General features: G+C 34.6%; 2 protein-coding genes across 10 annotated transcripts in view; one reads left to right on the top strand and one right to left on the bottom strand.

Annotated features, from left to right (window-relative positions):
• Positions 1 to 6,040, bottom strand: part of LOC122417049 (uncharacterized) — a 118,687-nt gene extending 112,647 nt beyond the window's left edge. For all 3 annotated transcript variants that reach the window (XR_006262218.1, XM_043430292.1, XM_043430291.1), the window contains exon 1: positions 5,805 to 6,040. The gene's annotated coding sequence lies outside the window, so the exon portion shown is untranslated. The remainder of the gene's footprint in view (positions 1 to 5,804) is intronic.
• Syt7 (Synaptotagmin 7) overlaps positions 1 to 18,223 on the top strand; it is a 620,424-nt gene that overhangs the window by 262,749 nt on the left and 339,452 nt on the right. The window lies entirely within an intron of this gene.

Genomic DNA, 18,223 nt, shown 5'->3' with positions numbered 1-18,223 from the left:
TTTAAAAAAAAGTACTTAGAATTAAAATTCAGAGCTCCCCTTTGAACAGGGTCTTTTTTTCAGCATAAAGAATGATATTTGGCTGCGGGAGTAAAGAAAAAAAAATGTTCGCTCAAAACGAATCACCCTAATATATATATATATATATATATATATATATTGTGACGGTTTTTTATTTCTGACCGTCGATTAAACAATACAATAGGAGGAATTCACCTCCGTCCATCCTCATCGATACTCACACCACGGCTCGATCTCGCAAGGGTTGTTCGAAAGGGGAATTTTCTTGAAATATTATTAATTGCGTCCTGAATTCGAATTTATTTCTTTTTCATACGAGTTCCAACCGAGAAGGAAAGTCTAAATTGGAGAGTGGATCAGAAGGAAAATCAGTCGTTGTTGTATCCCGTTCAATTTAAGTCAAACTTATAATCGGGACCATTTCTTCCGGTGCGGCTTCCTGTTCGAATATTCCATCATCAAAGTTTCTGAGGGAAACATCGAACCACAGAGCATTTTGGGAAAAACTTTGGCAGTTGGAACATCGCCGGTTACCACCATCGATCGTTCTGTGCTCAAAGAAGGAAGATAGACAGGGCAGTACTAATCGATACGCCTGCCAATAATCAAATTGTTTGTAGGAAACTATTTTCCCGTAGCTGTCTAAATAATCCGACCTTAATTATCCCCGGATGTTGTAAGGTTCGAAGTCTTGAGGAAATTAAAGTCTGTCATTAGCGGTGAACGAAAAACAACCGAGCTAGGGGCATGAGTTAAATAAAACTCCCGATAATTGTAATTTTTCGGAGCTCCGTCTCACGCTCACGTGCTATGTTCACGCGACGGACGTGTCCATCACTTCGGGAATATTCGAAATTAGAGAGAAAGAGGGGGGAGCCCACTGACCGTCGTACGACTCTCGCTTTCGTTAGATTTTCGTGAAGTATCGAGTAGGACGGACGTCCCGGGATCACCGATTGAATATCTGTAAGTTCACTGTCCTTTCACTTTCTGATCTGGTTGTGAGTTCGATATTATGTCCCGTTGTCGAAATTAAATTGATTTGTTGAGATCCGCGGTCCCGATTAAATTATTTAGAAGACGTCGTTCTAAAATTAAAACTCGAGAAATTCGATCACGTCCGTGGTTCTGCCTCGTGGCTTACTATTTTTCTTCTATTGTTCAGACTCGCATGTCCTTGAAATTCCTCGGAAACAGATCGCGAATAGCTTGAGCCGTGGTTATAAGCGAAAATCTGTCGTATCGTATTGTTGAAATTGTCTCTGATTAACGTTAGAGTCCTTTCTTTGGAAACGGGAATGAAAGATCGTAGAATTATATCGATTGGATGCGTGAGTGGAAATTGAGTGCTTAGACCGAAACGAATCCCGTGAATTTGTAGAGCTCGACTGAATAACCGGTTATCGGGAGTTCGGGAATAATTATCATTGCAGACAAAAGGAACGATCTCTTTCCTCTCGCGTGCGAGTAGTTCCGCGGCGAGAAGGTACCCGAGCTCGAAGTAAATTGTAACATGTGCGAAGGGTTTCGGTCGTTGTGACGTAGGCTGAATTCGAGGATCTTTCTATCCCGTATTTTGAAAACGAGCGATTGTATTATTATTTCGTAACGATATTTTCCCGTGAACTGCTTTTGTAATTTGTTTTCCCGTTTATTCAGAATTATAATCATTAAAGAACATCATTAAATAATTCATATATTTTTCTTACACTCGTATCGTCCGAACTCGATTATTTTCAACCTTTACCCCGCCCATTCCGCAGAATTAGCTGGGTCAATATCTTTCCTTCTCTCTCATCGTCGAGTCGTTTTACGATTGGCGCCCAAATAAATAAATCGACGTACGGGAGAAAGAACGGTTTTGTGGCATCGTGTTATAGAAAAAAAAAATCCGTCACAATATATATATTATATATATAGTAAACTTGTCCTTAAAATAAAAGGCTAAAAATTTAGTACATATATATTACACTTACATGTGTGTATATAGTTATTCTTTAGTTATTTACGTTATTTATTATGAAATAAAATATGCCAAGAGCGCGACGCATGCGTAGCATGGACGGCACAGAATATTACAAGCGCCACGTAGTGGCTGGCATCATCGAGAAACTGGCCAGCAAGCTCAGTGCCAGGGGGTTGGTGCGAGGGGAGTAAGCCATCCATGACCGTAAAATCTTTTCACCACTAGGCATCTCCTTATAAAACCATTCTTTTGAAAGGTTTCGGATACCACCTTTTGTCTTTGGACCTTGTCTAACTACGATGCCAAAAGGTCCATCTTTATTTTGAAAACAATTGCTTCCTTTTTTGATGATTTCTATACGGAGACTGTCTGGGAGAGGTATATTCCAGCGTGAAACATCACTTATTGCCTTTATGTTGACTGCCGTGTTTAATGGATCGTCTTCACGTGTAATAGCATTGTTCATGCCCGTATCCTTGGACTTGTCTTCTTCACATTCCATCATTTTTTTCATCTTCTTCATCATTTTCTGTTTTTTTTTTCACCTTCTTTTTCATCACCTTCGTTTTCTTCTTCTCCTGTACCCTGTGAAGATGTGCTATCCGCACAGGAAACACTATCTGGGTCCTCAGCAAACTCACGATCATCATCTCGTGATGAAGTCTTGGTATCGTCGATTTTTGTTACATATTTTAGTAACGACCCAGAAATACTTTGCAGCTCATCCATCTTTGCTTGTTTTGCTTTTCTTTGCTGAAATCCACTCTTTCTCTTCGATGAAGGAACTCCTCGCGGCATGGCAGATTTTTCGCAGGACCTCGAGAAAAATGTATGAGAATTAATTTAACGTTGTTATTGCACAGCAGATGAGCAGATGTAGGTTTGTATTAATTTCGGTGAATAAAGATAAAACCTTTTCAATGATTTGAATATTTAATTCCTTGACCACACAATTTAAAAAATTCAAACACGTTTTGGGAAATTTAAGAAGTTTCTATTGTTTCTTCCTACCCACCTATACGTATTTTTTTTACTCATGAATTTAGTCGATAAAATCCATTTTTTAACTTTTATAAGAAAATTAACTAAATCACAATCCTCAGGCTTCAGGCTCCAATAATTTTGCAGACCTCGGAATGACAAATTGAAATGAAATTAAAAGTTTTTACATTTTACAGAACAACTATTCAAATCACAGAAACTTGCGATCTTATATAACTTAGGAATTAGAAGAAGTGGAATAATCGTAAAAACCGATATGGTTTACACACTACTTATATTTAAAACTTGAAAACAGTAGTTCACTTTCGTTATACACTTACCTTTTATTTTGTTCTTTATCACTTCACTTTTGTGTCACTGAAAGTCGTTGACATTGATTTTTTACACAAATGAAAGTAAATAAATTATTAATGGGCAATTACTCAATTAATTCTCTCAAAAGTCAGAATGTTGGTACTGAATATTGATAACTAAATAAATAGTTCGTCTCTCACTAGTTGACCAACAAACAGTAGTAAAACGCGCTCCACAAAAACTTTGGGAGATTTTCGATTACTTTTCGTTATGAGCACGCTGTATTTCAGTATTCAGTATACAATGTAAGAACAGCGAGAACCTTACAAAATAAAATTAATTGCTTTCGATTCAGAGTTATATCTAATGCGTTTTATATTATGATAAGTGATCACATAGTATCCAAATAATGAGCATAGAATTATTGAAAAGCATTATTAGCATATTTTCCACTTGTTATTTTGACTAGGTTCTGGCCACTGATAGGTATGTACGATTCAAAACAATAACTGATAGTACTATTTAATGATAATTCATTTCGTTTTCAATGGAGAAAATATTCAATATGAGCATAAAGTTATTGAATTATTTTTGTTTCATTGAAAAAAAAAAGTAATAGAAGGTGAAGTTGAACTCATAACCTTCGCCGTGTGAGTATAGTTCCGCCCCAATCTTCTATAAATGTATAGACAAAATATAAGTGAAAAATTGTAAATGGTTATCAAGGTTGCCTGAGAATAATTTTTTATGAGTAAGAAATTGAGTTTTGAAATTTTTTTGAAACAATCTAATCCTTGGTTTGAGAACATTATTTTACTTATATCTGTATAACAAGAGATTAGTTAGAATTGCGCGCCAACCGATTACGTTAATGGCGTGACCCGACATTATTGTTTCATTTAATTGCTAATTACACTGAGAATCGATATGTAGAGATAAAAAGTATTTGGCAATTTTTTTCCAAAAAATCCCTTGCATAATATGTTTCAACTTTGCGCGGGTGTCAGGTGTCACCCTCTTAACGGTGACACCCGGGGCGGACCGCCCCCACCGCACCCCTCTAGCGACGCCACTGGGTACCCCAAGGATCTGTCCTTGGCCCTCTTTTATTTTTACTTTTTATTACTGATATCAGTAATGTTTTGACTCACAGTAAGCATCTCATTTTTGCAGACGATACTCAAATTTATCGTAGCTGCTCTCCATTTAACATAGTTCAAGAAATAAATAAAATGAAACAAGATGTTGAAGCAATCTCTAACTACGCCTCGAGAAATGGCTTGAAACTAAATTTGGGTAAGTTCAAGGCTATCATACTGGGGAGCAGCAAGTAAATGTAAACACTCTTCCTATCATCAGTATCGATGGTGTAACTCTCCCCTATGTACATGATGTTCGAAATCTAGGTGTTGTAATGTCGACAAATTTATCGTGGGCTAAGCATATAAACAGCATCTCAAGTAGGTTAAACGGTGTGATGTACCGTCTCAGACATAATAGAAATGCACTTTCAACCGAGGTGTGAACCTCAATAGTAGTCACACTGGTTTTTCCAGTGCTTGACTATTGCTGTATTGTTTACAATGACCTCACTACAGAACTGAACACCAAGCTGGAGGTTTTGTTGAACTCAGGCATTCGATTTATCTTCAATTTAAAACGTGATGAGCACATTACTCCTTACCGAAGACGCTGGTTATCTGTTAAGTCTCGTAGACTTTATTTTATAGGTATCATGGTTTACCGAATTTTGAATAACCAGGCTCCATCTTACCTCTCTGAACTCTTTCCGCGAGCAAATGCATCTCTCAGGACCAGTAGTCGTAGAGAGGCTGATATTTTTCATATTCCATCTTATCGTACCAGCACTTTCAAAAACTCGTTTATGATATCCGCTATCTACTTTTGGCACTCCTTACCAAGTTCGATTCGCAGTTCATCATCTCTGTATATTCTAAAGACTTGCGTGTTTTCATATTTATTTGAAGTTGTTGATGCATAAAACACTTGTATGACAGAAGAAAGTAAACATGAATTTCATTATCTCATTCTTATTGTATTATGTCAAGCTGTTAATTAGTCAAACTTGCGCTTCCATACTCGATCTACACCTGAATCTGCGCACTGTGCACTATTTTTATTTTTATTTTTATTTTTTACTTATGTTCTTTCTCTTTATTTTTATTTTTGTTCATTATTTATCTAAGTTTCAATGACTAATGATGTCAATGCACTGTATCCTTCTTTCTTTCATTATCTTCAATACTGTTTGTTGGATTATAATCTACCTTTATAGTTACCTTTATAGTTTTATACTAGTCTATAAAATAATTATTTATATTTACTTTATACTTTTTTTGTATTCCTGGACTTAAGGACGATGTCCAGGGCTTAATAAATATATCAATCAATCAATCAATCTCTCTCTCTCCCTCTCTCCCCCTCTCTCCCCCTCTCTCTCCCTCTCTCCCCCTCTCTCTCCTCTCTCTCTCTTTCGGTGAGTTACTCCAGTCGCACTTACTTTCGAGCTGTCACTTTTGCACTATTTTCTGCTGAGAAACTGCCTTCGGGCGTTTTGTTCCGGATCCAAAGCACGCATCACTTTGCTTTGCACCTTTTGGCATAATTCTCTGTGTCTACTGAGGTGCACTGCAATATTTTCGTTGATTTTTCGATGTGAAAAATTTACCTACGTTGGACACACATTTGCTAGCCAGCTCTTCTCATAGTTACGCGCATGCGCGGCCCGCGCTCACTCATACACCACACCTGTTACACTGTGCTCACCGAGGTACTCACACGTAATCAAACCGAGGCCATCGATCTGTAAGCATCTTGATCATATCTCTGCGCATGCTTCAACGATCTTCTGCGAGCATCTACGATCTCACCCGAGTCGCGTGATAACGAGCCCTGGACTACACGCCGCAGTTGTTTTTCTTCAAATTCGTCTCACAGTGAGTTCGCACCAACGACTTATCACCTTCACACACTCTCGCTTTCTTACAATCAGCTGCTCATGCGTCAACTGTAGTATTATTGTGCTCACGATGCCGCTAAGCTGCTTCAAATGTGGTCGTAATATAGCACTAACAGCACACACTTGTCCTGATTGTGATCGATCATTTCATCCTGGGTGTATTTCGGGTTATCTCCAATCGCGTAATGCTACGGTGTGTTGTTCAAACTCACTTCTGAGCATCTCACAGTCCGAAGGGCGCGCTTCATCGCAACGTACTCCCATTGATTGATACTACGGCAGATTTTTTAAATTCGTCTCCTGCTTATTCGCAACCGCTCTCGTCGACCATAAACACTAAAACATCTACCTCAGACTCATTACTTGAGCAGATTTTATGCAAGCTCGATTCAACTGAGACCAAGCTTGATCAGTTCAGTGAACGTCAGCGAAAAACAAATGAAGAGTTTCGTAGCATACTTGAGAGAATCTTAAAATCTTAAAATCTTAAATCGACCGGTGGCAAAAACGTTTCTCTGAACAGTCACCTCACGGAATTCAAAATGTCGGGGATTCCGCTTAACGCCACAATGTCACCTTACGAAATCGCTTCTCGTATTTTCGATATATTGGGCATCTCGAACTTAACCCCACATATTCTCTCAGTACAAGCTCTTCCGTGCAAATTGCAAGCAAGTTCAAGCAGCTCTCCTACCAACTCCGCGGGTACATATGTAGTTGCTCTTACGTCAGGCATCGTCAGAAATATAGTCCTTCAGAAGAAGCGTATCAAGAAAACCCTACTTCGATCAGAGTTGTTTAATGACTGTTCGTCTGGCACCGGTAATCTTTATGTGAATATTAATGAAATGTTGTCACCCGGCACTCATAAGTTATACATCGATGCTCGAGCGAAAGCCAAAGAATTTGGTATTAGTTACGTTTGGCTCCGTGACGACACTGTCTATGCGCGCAAAGCTGATGGAGGAAATAGCCGCATAATACATTCTCTAAAGGATCTTGAAGACATGTGACTCCAAACTATGTCAATCTCGCTTAATCCCACCATAAATAATTTGCCAAAAATGCATTCACACACTCACACAAAGAGAGTTATAAAAGTTGCTCATTGCAATGCGAATTCTTTATTGCCTCATTTTGAATTAGTAACTGCGCATATGTTGAGTAATTTTTATCATGTCTTTGCGATTTCCGAGACTTGGTTGAATGCGAATATCCCTAACACCCTCGTCCACCTACCCAACTTTGCGCTTATACGCCATGATAGACATTGCGCTAGAGGTGGGGGTGTGGCCGTATACGTTCATGAGTCTTTGAAAGTAATAGTATTGGAATTATCGGAAAATGAATATATTAATGCTCCTGAATTTGTGATTCTCCGATTAACTAATGGTCAACAAACCATTTTACTTGCTGTAATCTACAGAAGACCTAAAGGTCTTCTTTTCTCCTCATTTGTCACTGCTTTATCCCGCCACCTCTTTTCGTATAAAAACATTATTATCACGGGCGATCTAAATTGTAATCTCTTATCAAACAACTTTGAAGCCTCCTATCTTAAACAAGTAATCCATTCTCTTTCTTTGCATTTGGTCGAATCTCCTGCAACTCACCATACAGCCACTTCTGATTCGTGGCTTGATCTATTCATTATTGATGACAGCGATAAACTCGACATGTTCAGAAAATCTCAATCTCCGTTTATCGCCGGCCATGATCTCATCGAAATTACATATGTTTTTGATTCTCGTCTTAGATCCGAGCGTCTCATTTATAGTCGTAAGTTTTCTAATTTTGAGCTCTCCGGATTTCAAGCCTCTGTATCGACTAGCGTTCATAATAATGAATCGTCTCAAATAGGAACTGATGTTAATCTCCTTCTTACCGACCTCAATAATGCCTTATCAAGTGCACTCAATATGCATGCGCCTCGTTACATGCGTAAATTGCGCAACAACAGAGCTCCATGGCTCACTTCTGATTTATTGGATAGAATTAGATATAAGAATCGATTGTTCAAACATGCAAAGCGTACGGGCGATTTTCTTTTATTGTACTTTTGTATCACCGCGCCATAATCATGTCATTCATTTATTTGTAAGTTATACTTTATTTTTAAGTTAGTTATAGTTTTATACTTATTGTTTTTATCGCCTTGTATAGATCCCTAGTTCGGATTAATTGTAACCGAGCTAGGTTTCATTCTCTTTTGCCTAAGAGGTTTCTAAGGCAAATAAATTACATCATCATATCTCTCTCTTTGCTCCTACAATACTTCTAAGTCAGGGCTCAAGACTAAATGTAGAAATGAAGAGAGAACGAAAATATACATATGCATGTGCATTCACTTTTTTCGTAACACTTCCGTTACCTACTTCCGTAACAAGATTTTCACCAGTTTACCCCCTAAGCTCAGCACAACTATAGAAGTTTTACTTCAAAAAGTTTTCCGCTGATTTTTTATCAGATTAGAGTGGAGAATCAGTTTCCGTGGATCCAGTTACCCCAAAATGAAAAAAAATATGTTAAGATAGCCCAATTAGTTGCTGAGATGATCGAATTTGAAGATTCATAACTCGCATGCAGCGCGTGCTTATATTACTATATATATGCGCCTTCCCCGGGTCTGCTGTTCTACCTCCACTCCACGACCACTTTAGCGCACTCGGCCGTTTTCGCTCAAGTTTGCGCGCAATTTTTACCTATTTTTTAACATGCCAATGAAAAACGAAGATTGAAATTTTATAATTGAATTCTTTTACTTTCCAAGTCCATTTGATAAATTCTAATCGGACTACTTTAAGAGCATCCAGTCTCGTTAAAAAATATGATGTAAAAAACTTCTAACAGCAATTATAGAAAAACTAATAAATCGTCAGCCTTTGGGTTTTACACACGGATAATACCTATCAATATCGACTTCCTTAGAAAGGGCCTGCGCTATAATTTAAAAAAACGGCTGCGTTACGAATTTTTGAAAAATCCCTATTTTTTGGATTTTTTTCGGGTTTTCTCCCTTAATAATCAACCGATCGAGTTTTTTCAGGTCTCATTATCTTTGTATTTTAGTTCTTTAGATTTCGTCCATTAGAACCATACGCATTGCTCCATTAGTTTTTCTTTTCTAAGCAAAAAACCAAAAAAATGCGATTTTATCCACTAAATTTTTAATAAAAAAAAAAACTGGCCATTGAAATCTTGAGTACGTTTTTGGTCAGTTAGCTTCTGAAGACTATTCCGTATGTGATGGTATCAACCGTTAAACGTTATTATTCTTGTCAAAAATAAACCCTTATTTGTTTGGTCTTCATTTACGTATTTCTACAGTTCCTCCAAATATCGCAATTCGAAATTTTCTTTTTTTTCTCACGATCGCTCCGAATATCGTTTTGGTCGCCCACAACTGTTTCAAGTTAGATGCCCCTCTACTTATTAGGACTGTTCAAGACCAGAAAATGCTTCATAAATTAATATCGATCATCAATGGCTTCGCAGACACACTCCCGATACTGATGAGAAATAAATTCATACAAGGAAAACTTTTGAAAAAAAGTTTCAAGCAAACAACATTGGCGAAAGAATACATCGATGCAGATGCTGCAGCAGGCGCACATAATGCTTTGAATGATGTTGCGATATTGCAAAAGCTTGTGGCACACCCGGAAATTTAAATTATCACGAAACAAATATTTGATAACGCGGAATCTGTCAGTTCCCTGATTTTGGAGCAAAAAAAAGTCTATACTGTAAGAACATCAAAACGTCGCTTGCATGTCTCAAACCTTATGATACATCTAAATCGACCGTCTGGTATTACAGCCAGTATGATTGCAAAAATTGCAAAAGCTGGAATATCGTTGGAAGATCTTCTTCAATCTTTCAGCACGAGTGGGCACCGAGGTCTTGAAATTCTTCTTGTGCAAATCATTGGTGGTCATCCGCATGCCACAAAAACCAAAAAAGTGATCGACAGTTTATTTTCCAAACTAACAGAAGTTGTCAATAAAAAATAATGAAAAAAGACATGTATGAATGCTTTTTTTTATTTATTCGATAATAATAAAGTTCCACGTATATCTTTTTTCCTCAAATATTCTCTCATACTATCGTGTGAAAAATTTTTTTTTTCCATAGTAATATTAATTTAATAGCATTCTATTCGAACTGATAAAAAAAAGATTTTTTTGGAACATGCATTTATTATTGTTTATTTAATATTTTCAGTTTTATCGAAATTCCGAGGTTGCTGAGATTTAAATCAACCTTAGGGAAAAAAAGGTTTGGACAAGTACATTGATGTTTCCGTGTTTCCTGATCATATCACGAAAAATGTGATAAAAATTTCATAAAAAAAATAATGAAGCCGACTGTAAATAATTTCAACAGAACAATTGGAAAAAATTTCACAAATTTTCAAAAAAAAATACAAATCTGTAATTATCTGGTAAAGTGAAAAAAAATTCAAATAAAACATGAGAAATAAAAAACCGAAATATCACGCTTGAAAACATTTTGAGAAACGGTGCCCCATTTTTCTTATCTTATTCTAATAATAAAATCAATTAAAAAAAAATCCATCCAAGTTACTTACAGCAATAAAATTAATTATATCAATTCGAGGTCAAGTATTTTTTAATAAATTGAAAAAAGTTACCACTTGAGTTACGTGCGGCACTAAAATTTATGATATCAGTCAGAGGACAAGTGATTTATGAGTAACTCCAAATTTCAAGATTATGGAATTGTTCTAAGAAGCTTTTAAATCCAAAAAATTACATGAATGCTAATCATTTCTTACTTCACGGTGGCAGAGACTTATAAGGAAATCGATTCTTTTCAGACTTTCAGGATCCTCTGGTATTATTCACAAAATTCGACTTCGATTGGATCGATACAAATTATATTTGTATATGTGTTAAAAGTACTTGTCCGGCCCACCACTATTCATTCAATAAAAAATCAATCATAAAAAAAAACGAAATTGTACGGCAGAATCTGGATAAAACGTTTTTGAAATGCGATTCATTATTAATTGAATGTTCTTAATAATAGTATAAGTTAGATCTTATTCCGAATGGAATTGGTTCGCTGGAAGAATAAGTGGGAAGTAAAAATTGCCGTCATTGAATATAAACTGGAGAGTTATTTTGGAAGCTAGAACATATATATATTATGTACAATTTTTTTCATTTATTGATGCACAATGATATCCCTTGTATATTGCAGAACAATTTGTTTCCGTTTTTTATTAAATTAGTGCGATTAAATAAAAATTACTTGAAGATAATTCTCTCAATTCCTTCTGCATGAATACTTGTTCCATCAGTTCTAGACGAGCCCTGATTTTTATTTGGATAAACAAATTAAACGGAAAGTGATGGGCCGGACAAGTACTTTTAACACATATACAAACATAATTTGTATCGATCCAATCGAAGTCGAATTTTGTGAATAATACCAGAGGATCCTGAAAGTCTGAAAAGAATCGATTTCCTTATAAGTCTCTGCCACCGTGGAGTAAGAAATGATTAGCATTCATGTAATTTTTTGGATTTAAAAGCTTCTTAGTACAATTCCATAATCTTGAAATTTGGAGTTACTCATAAATCACTTATCCTCCGATTGATATCATAAATTTTAGTGCCGCACGTAACTCAAGTGCTAACTTTTTTTTTAATTTATTAAAAAATACTTGGTCGCGAATTGATATAATTAATTTTATTGCTGTAAGTAACTTGGATGGATTTTTTTTGAATTGATTTTATTATTAGAATAAGATAAGAAAAATGGGGCACCGTTTCTCAAAATGTTTTTAAGCGTGATATTTCGGTTTTTTATTTCTCATGTTTTATTTGAATTTTTTTTCACTTTACCAGATAATTACAGATTTGTATTTTTTTTTGAAAATTTGTGAAATTTTTTCCAATTGTTCTGTTGAAATTATTTATAGTCGGCTTCATTATTTTTTTTATGAAATTTTTATCACATTTTTCGTGATATGATCAGGAAACACGGAAACATCAATGTACTTGTCCAAACCTTTTTTTCCCTAAGGGAATTTTGGCGGTTTTATATCACGACTTTTTTCTCTAAAGTTCCTCTATCTTTTTCGTTGGCTACAGGATGTTGATTTCAATTTTCCCATTACCAATAAATACTTGGCCTCAAATCGATATCATAAATTTTAGTGCTGCATGTAACGTAGATGGAAACTGTTCCAATTCATTTTTTAGTTATTATTTCTCTGTCAGAATAAAATTAGGAGCACGGGGCGTCAGTTTTTAAAATATTTACAAGTAAGGTCTTCGGGTGCTATAGAATGGTAATATATTTTATATTTTACCGCCGTTTTAAATCATTTTCATTGAAAAGTTTGAGAACTTTGATTTACATCTTTTGAGATTTAATGCGAAAACGGGCGATCATCAATGTACTCGTCCGAATTTTTTTTCATCGAGAGGGGATTTTTATAGTTTTATATCAAATTTTTTTTTGCGGTATTTTTAATTGATATGGAATGTTTTTCGATAAGGTTTCTTAAAGTCTTTGAAAGTTTTGATGTGATGTTCAAAATTAATTCCTCCAATGATTTTCGTCAAGTTTTGTGCATTTTATAACGAGTTTGATATTTTCTATATATTTAAAGTGAACCCCTGAATTTTTCAACAATTTCGAATGTTTTCACCATTTTGTGAAATTAAAATCATTCTCCATAAGATTTATAATTTTTGTCCATCATCGTCGAATTTGTTTTTCTTATTGATAAATTTTGTTTTTAATTTTTTTGTTGAAATAATTGTTAATAGAAAAAAACATGAAAATTTTCAGTAAAACAAAATTTTTTGATTGTTTTTTTTCCAAAATTTGATAGAAAGAGAGAGAGAGAAAAAACACATATAATGCTCACCAAATCCAACAAAATTGACAGTTTTTAGATATATACAGAGTGTCCCATTTTAATCTTACACTTGATTTCTCTCGGAAAATATTGCTCGGATCAAATATTGTGTGGAACAAAACTTTTAGGGGTTGAAGGGGGACGTTTGATAAAAATTGGTTTGTGGATCCAAAATTCAAAATGGCGGCGTTAGAATGGCCGACATGTTTTTTTCGAATGGAAACATAACTTTTTTTCATCACCAAAAAATTTTTCAGCGCAAAACCAACAACTATTGTTGGAAAAATTTTTTGATTAAGTTCATATTTTTTAAGTGAGAACATCATTTTTAACTATTTTAGAGGTATCCAGGATGTACCGTGAAGAGATCTTTAACGTACCAAGTGCAAGTGCGTTTGCGTGTAAGGAGCATATCAACGATTTCGTTGGGACTGAAATCAGCCATTGTTGCTAATTTTCAGAATTTTTCTCTAATTTAAGAACTTTTAAAAATTTCGAGAATCAAGAATTTTTCTCTGATTTCAGAACCTTTACAAATTTTCGATTTTGTCTCTTGCTAATGGCTGCATCGAAGATAAAAGTCATTTATTACTCTATGGTGGCAGAGACTTACTTAGAAGAAAATCGATTCTTCTCAGACTTTCAGGATCCCCTGGTATTCACAATATTCGACGTCGATTTCGTATCGGTACAAATTATGTTTAAATATGTGCTAAAAGTACTTGTCCGGCCCATCACTTTTCATTCAAATTGCTCATTCAAATAAAAATCAGGGCTCTTCTAGATCTGATGGATCACATCTATGCGTACAGAGGGAAACAGAGGGAAGTTAAAAAATTACCTCCAAGAGATTTTAACTCAATTGCATTCATTATAAAAAAATGCAAACAAATTTTTCTGTAATATCCAAGAGATATTATTGCGTATTTATGAAAAAGTATCCTCCGCACGATAAGCATTGTCCAGCTTCCAAATTAACTCCCCAGTTTATATTGAAATGACGGCAATTTTTACTACACGTTTTCTTCTTCAAACGAATTTTATTCGTTATAGCAACTAATCTATTCTATTACTGAAGATATTCAGCTGATAATAAATCGCAATTCAATAAATTTTCGAGCAGATTCGTCTGTACAATTTCGTTTTTTTATGGTCACGTACACAATTGCACTTTGTTGAAATCAACATTAAAAAATGAGTACGACACGGGCATTTCTTGAAATTCGATGAAAAGTGATTCCCTAGTGTATTACTATATACCCTTTCTTAAAAAAAAATTTTCGATATATCGGAATGTAAAGCCTCTATCCGTTGCAATGGTTTTGTTTACTCGATGCCATGAATTGCTGCGAAGAGATAGTTGCCGCCGAGCATATGTGGAATGATGTCCAAATTCAAGTGGGCGTGAAGCAGCGTTAATGCTAGTTCCATAAAAATAACGCAGAAATTAACGTCTAATTTGATTTTTATTTGAATGAGCAATTTGAATAAAAAGTGATGGGCTAGACAAGTACTTTTAGCACATATTTAAACATAATTTGTACCGATACGAAATAGAAGTCGAATATTGTGAATACCAGGGGATCCTGAAAGTCTGAGAAGAATCGATTTTCTTCTAAGTAAGTCTCTGCCACCATAGAGTAACAAATGACTTTTACCTTCGATGCGATTTTTTTTTGGATTTGAACGTTTCTCAGAACAATTTCATATTGTGAAAAATTGTGGATAATATACTAATAAAATACTCATTCTCCGATTGATGTTATAAATTTTAGTGGTGCACATAACTCAGATGGCAACTTTTTTGATTCACTTGAACTTTCTCAAGTTCCGGGTGCTTCCCGTAAGAATGAATTTCTCACGTCCTATTTGAATTTTTTTTTCCTTTACAATATAATTACAGATTTGTATTTTTTTTAATATAATATTTTTTCATGATTTGTGAAAGCTTTTCTTAATTGTTTTGTTGAAATTATTTACAGTTGGTTTCGTAATTTTTTTTACATACCATTATGTTTTGAGTTTTTTTCACTCGTCATCCGATGTACTCGTCACTTTTGCATTTATTTGACCACGTTTTGTTCCTTTGAACCAAACGTTTTTCACGCATGACCATGATTTAACAGATTCATTTTTTTATTCATTGCGTTTGAAATGGTTTTTTTTTTATAACCTTTAGTAATGAATTGCTCATTTGAAGCAAGTTTCGAGAGAACAGATCGAACAACTTCTTATAAATCATCGTGCATTCGTGTTTTGAACTACGTGAGTATCACATAGGGTTTCACTGAGACTACTGTCCAGGTGACATTAAACATAAATGTACTTGTCTCCAATTTTTTAACAGCATTCGTGCTGTTACTTATGGTTTGATTTGACTACTTTTTGTTCACTGTGAACTTGAAAAAATTTTACAGGATATTGGAAAATCAAATTCTTCATGTTAGGGCACAATATAGATGACATTCTGTTATTGTTAATTCATTTTTTGTTCGTACCAAGAAATGCACACTACATGTATGAGTAACATATGTAGGGTTTATTCACTGAGACTACCGTTCAGATGTAATGATCATATTATCACCCATCAGAGTGTACTTGCGAAAAGACATTTATTGAAAAATTTTTTAATTAAAATTATTCCCTGTCTCATTGAAAGAGATATCAAAAAAAAAGGAAACAAAAATTTTTTAATCAAATTAAGGCTAATTTATTTAAAAACTCAAAAAATTAAAACGAATAATAAATTTCAATGTCGTTAAATGACGACAGGATTTCAATGACTAAGGCACTCGAATCTTTTTTCAAGATAACGCGATATTGATCGATTGGAATAATTAAATCCAACATAGGGGGTCACCCCGCATGGCGGCCGAATTTTGTAGGGTTTTTTCGCAATCTTCTTGCGGCAAAGAAAAAAAACATAGACTTTTGAAATTTAAAGGGTTTATTTAATGGTATTTCAACTCGATGGTAGAATTTTTTAACTCTGATATCTCAGGTAGATTCGGTGTAAAGCTACTCCACAGGAACCTATATGTTTCTTCATAGTCTCCACGATTCCAGGGGATCGGTTTATCTGAGATCAAAAAACCAAGGAGCGTTTGGATTAGTAAAGCAGTGGTTATCACCTGAATTAAAATTATACAGAAATATTAAACATTGAAGGATTTTTCCGTTTAGAAAAACCTTATTTCAATTTTTCAAAATGTTGCATAGCTCAATAATCCTTCAATTTCGATATTTCTGTATGATTTTAGTTCAGGCAATAGCCCACTGCTTTACAAATCAAAACGCTCCTCGGTTTTTTGATCGCAGATAAACGGGACCCCCGGGAATCGTGGACACCATGGAGAAGCATATGGGATCCTGTGGATTAATTTTACACGGAATTAACTCGAGACATCAGAGTTAAAAAATTCTATCATAAAGTTGAAATACCAATGAATAAACTCTTTAAATTTTAAGTCTGTGTTTTTTTCTCGTCGCAAAAAATAGAGGAAACCCCGAAAAATGCGGTTGCCATGGGGGGTGACCCCCTCAAGCCGAATCAGTTTTTTTGAAAATAAAAATCGTTTTATTATGCATGCAAGTTGTTTTAGGTATTTTAATACCCACTAGGGTATTATTTGGGATCAAATTTATTTTACTCTTTTCGCCCCCTAAATTGGTTCGAAATACATAAAAAGTAATGCTGTAATTTTGTCAGATTTGTAGAACAATGCTCAACCCTCGACCATGGGGGTTGAAGTTTTCTGTTCATAATACATGGAATTTTTCTGCGCTTGTGGTCACGATTATACTGTGGGCCTCAATACATTTAGAAAATCTTGAAATTTCCACAAATTGTTTTACAAGCATGTTGCTACACGAAAAAAATTTTCAAAACTCCTACCCTTAAAATGTTGTATAGCATCACTATAAGAACCCATTAATGCGCAAAACGACAATTTTGGACACACAATTTCAAGTACGCAGTTTTAAGTAAAGAACAAAATCTGATATAGGGGGTTTTTGAGAGTGCTCTTTCAGAATCTTGCATTTATTTTGTAAAATTAAATCAAAATCTTCATTATTTATTCGTTTTTAATTGAAAAGTCAAGATTTTCTAACATTTTTTTTTCAAAGCGATTCTCAGTTTTTGCATAATGGCGGCTTTTGCAAAACAGCATGATGAAAATCTGTATGATTTTTTTTCTCGAAAGTCTTGACATAACAAAGAAATGTTCCAAAACAAAAAGTATTGAGAATCTTCTAAAGAATACGTGTGATTTTTTTCAAAAATTTTCTAGCTATTTTTGTATTTTTCAATTTCGATAAATTTTTAAAATATTTAAAAGCTTTGAAAAGATTCACATTCTTTGGATGATTCTAAACAATTTTTGTTATATAATTTTTTTTTTAAGTTGAAACTTTTTAAGAAGAAAATTATGAACCTATTTATTATTCGATGGAAAATAATTTTTTTTTCAAAAAGTTTCAACTTTACAAAAAAATTGTATAACAAAAATTGTTTAGAATCATCCGAAGAATGCGTGTGAATCTTTTCAAAACTTCAAAAATTTTATAAAATTAATCGAAATTGAAAAATACAGAACTAGCTAGAAAATTTTTGAAAAAAATCAGGCGTATTCTTTAGATGATTCTCAACACTTTTTGTTCTGTTACATTTCTTTGTTAAGTTGAGTCTTTCGAGAAAAAAAATCACGCATGCTGTTTTGCAAAAACCGCCATCTTGGAAAAACTGAATGAGAAAAAAGTATTTATACATACTTTTATAATACTGGTTATAACCAATGTTCCGGAAAGGTCAGACATTGAAAACACTTTTGCTGGCCTTAATATGGTTATTTGAGTGCAGCAACAGTAACGGAAATCGATTTGAGGGAAAAAAACGTTCAAAATTTTTGACTTTCCAATTCAAAACGCAAAAATAATGAAGATTTTGATTTAATTTTAAAAAATAAACGCCAGGTTCTGAAAGAGCACCCTCAAAACCCCCTATATCAGATTTTGGAGAATTTTTCTTTTGTTTTTCAGTCAAAACTGCGTACTTGAAATT

Source organism: Venturia canescens, chromosome 10 (assembly GCF_019457755.1).
Source record: "Venturia canescens isolate UGA chromosome 10, ASM1945775v1, whole genome shotgun sequence".
In the NCBI taxonomy this organism is placed as follows: Eukaryota; Metazoa; Arthropoda; class Insecta; order Hymenoptera; family Ichneumonidae; genus Venturia; species Venturia canescens.
The sequence above is the reverse complement of the archived record's forward strand: the minus strand, read 5'-3'. Positions and strand labels throughout refer to the sequence as shown.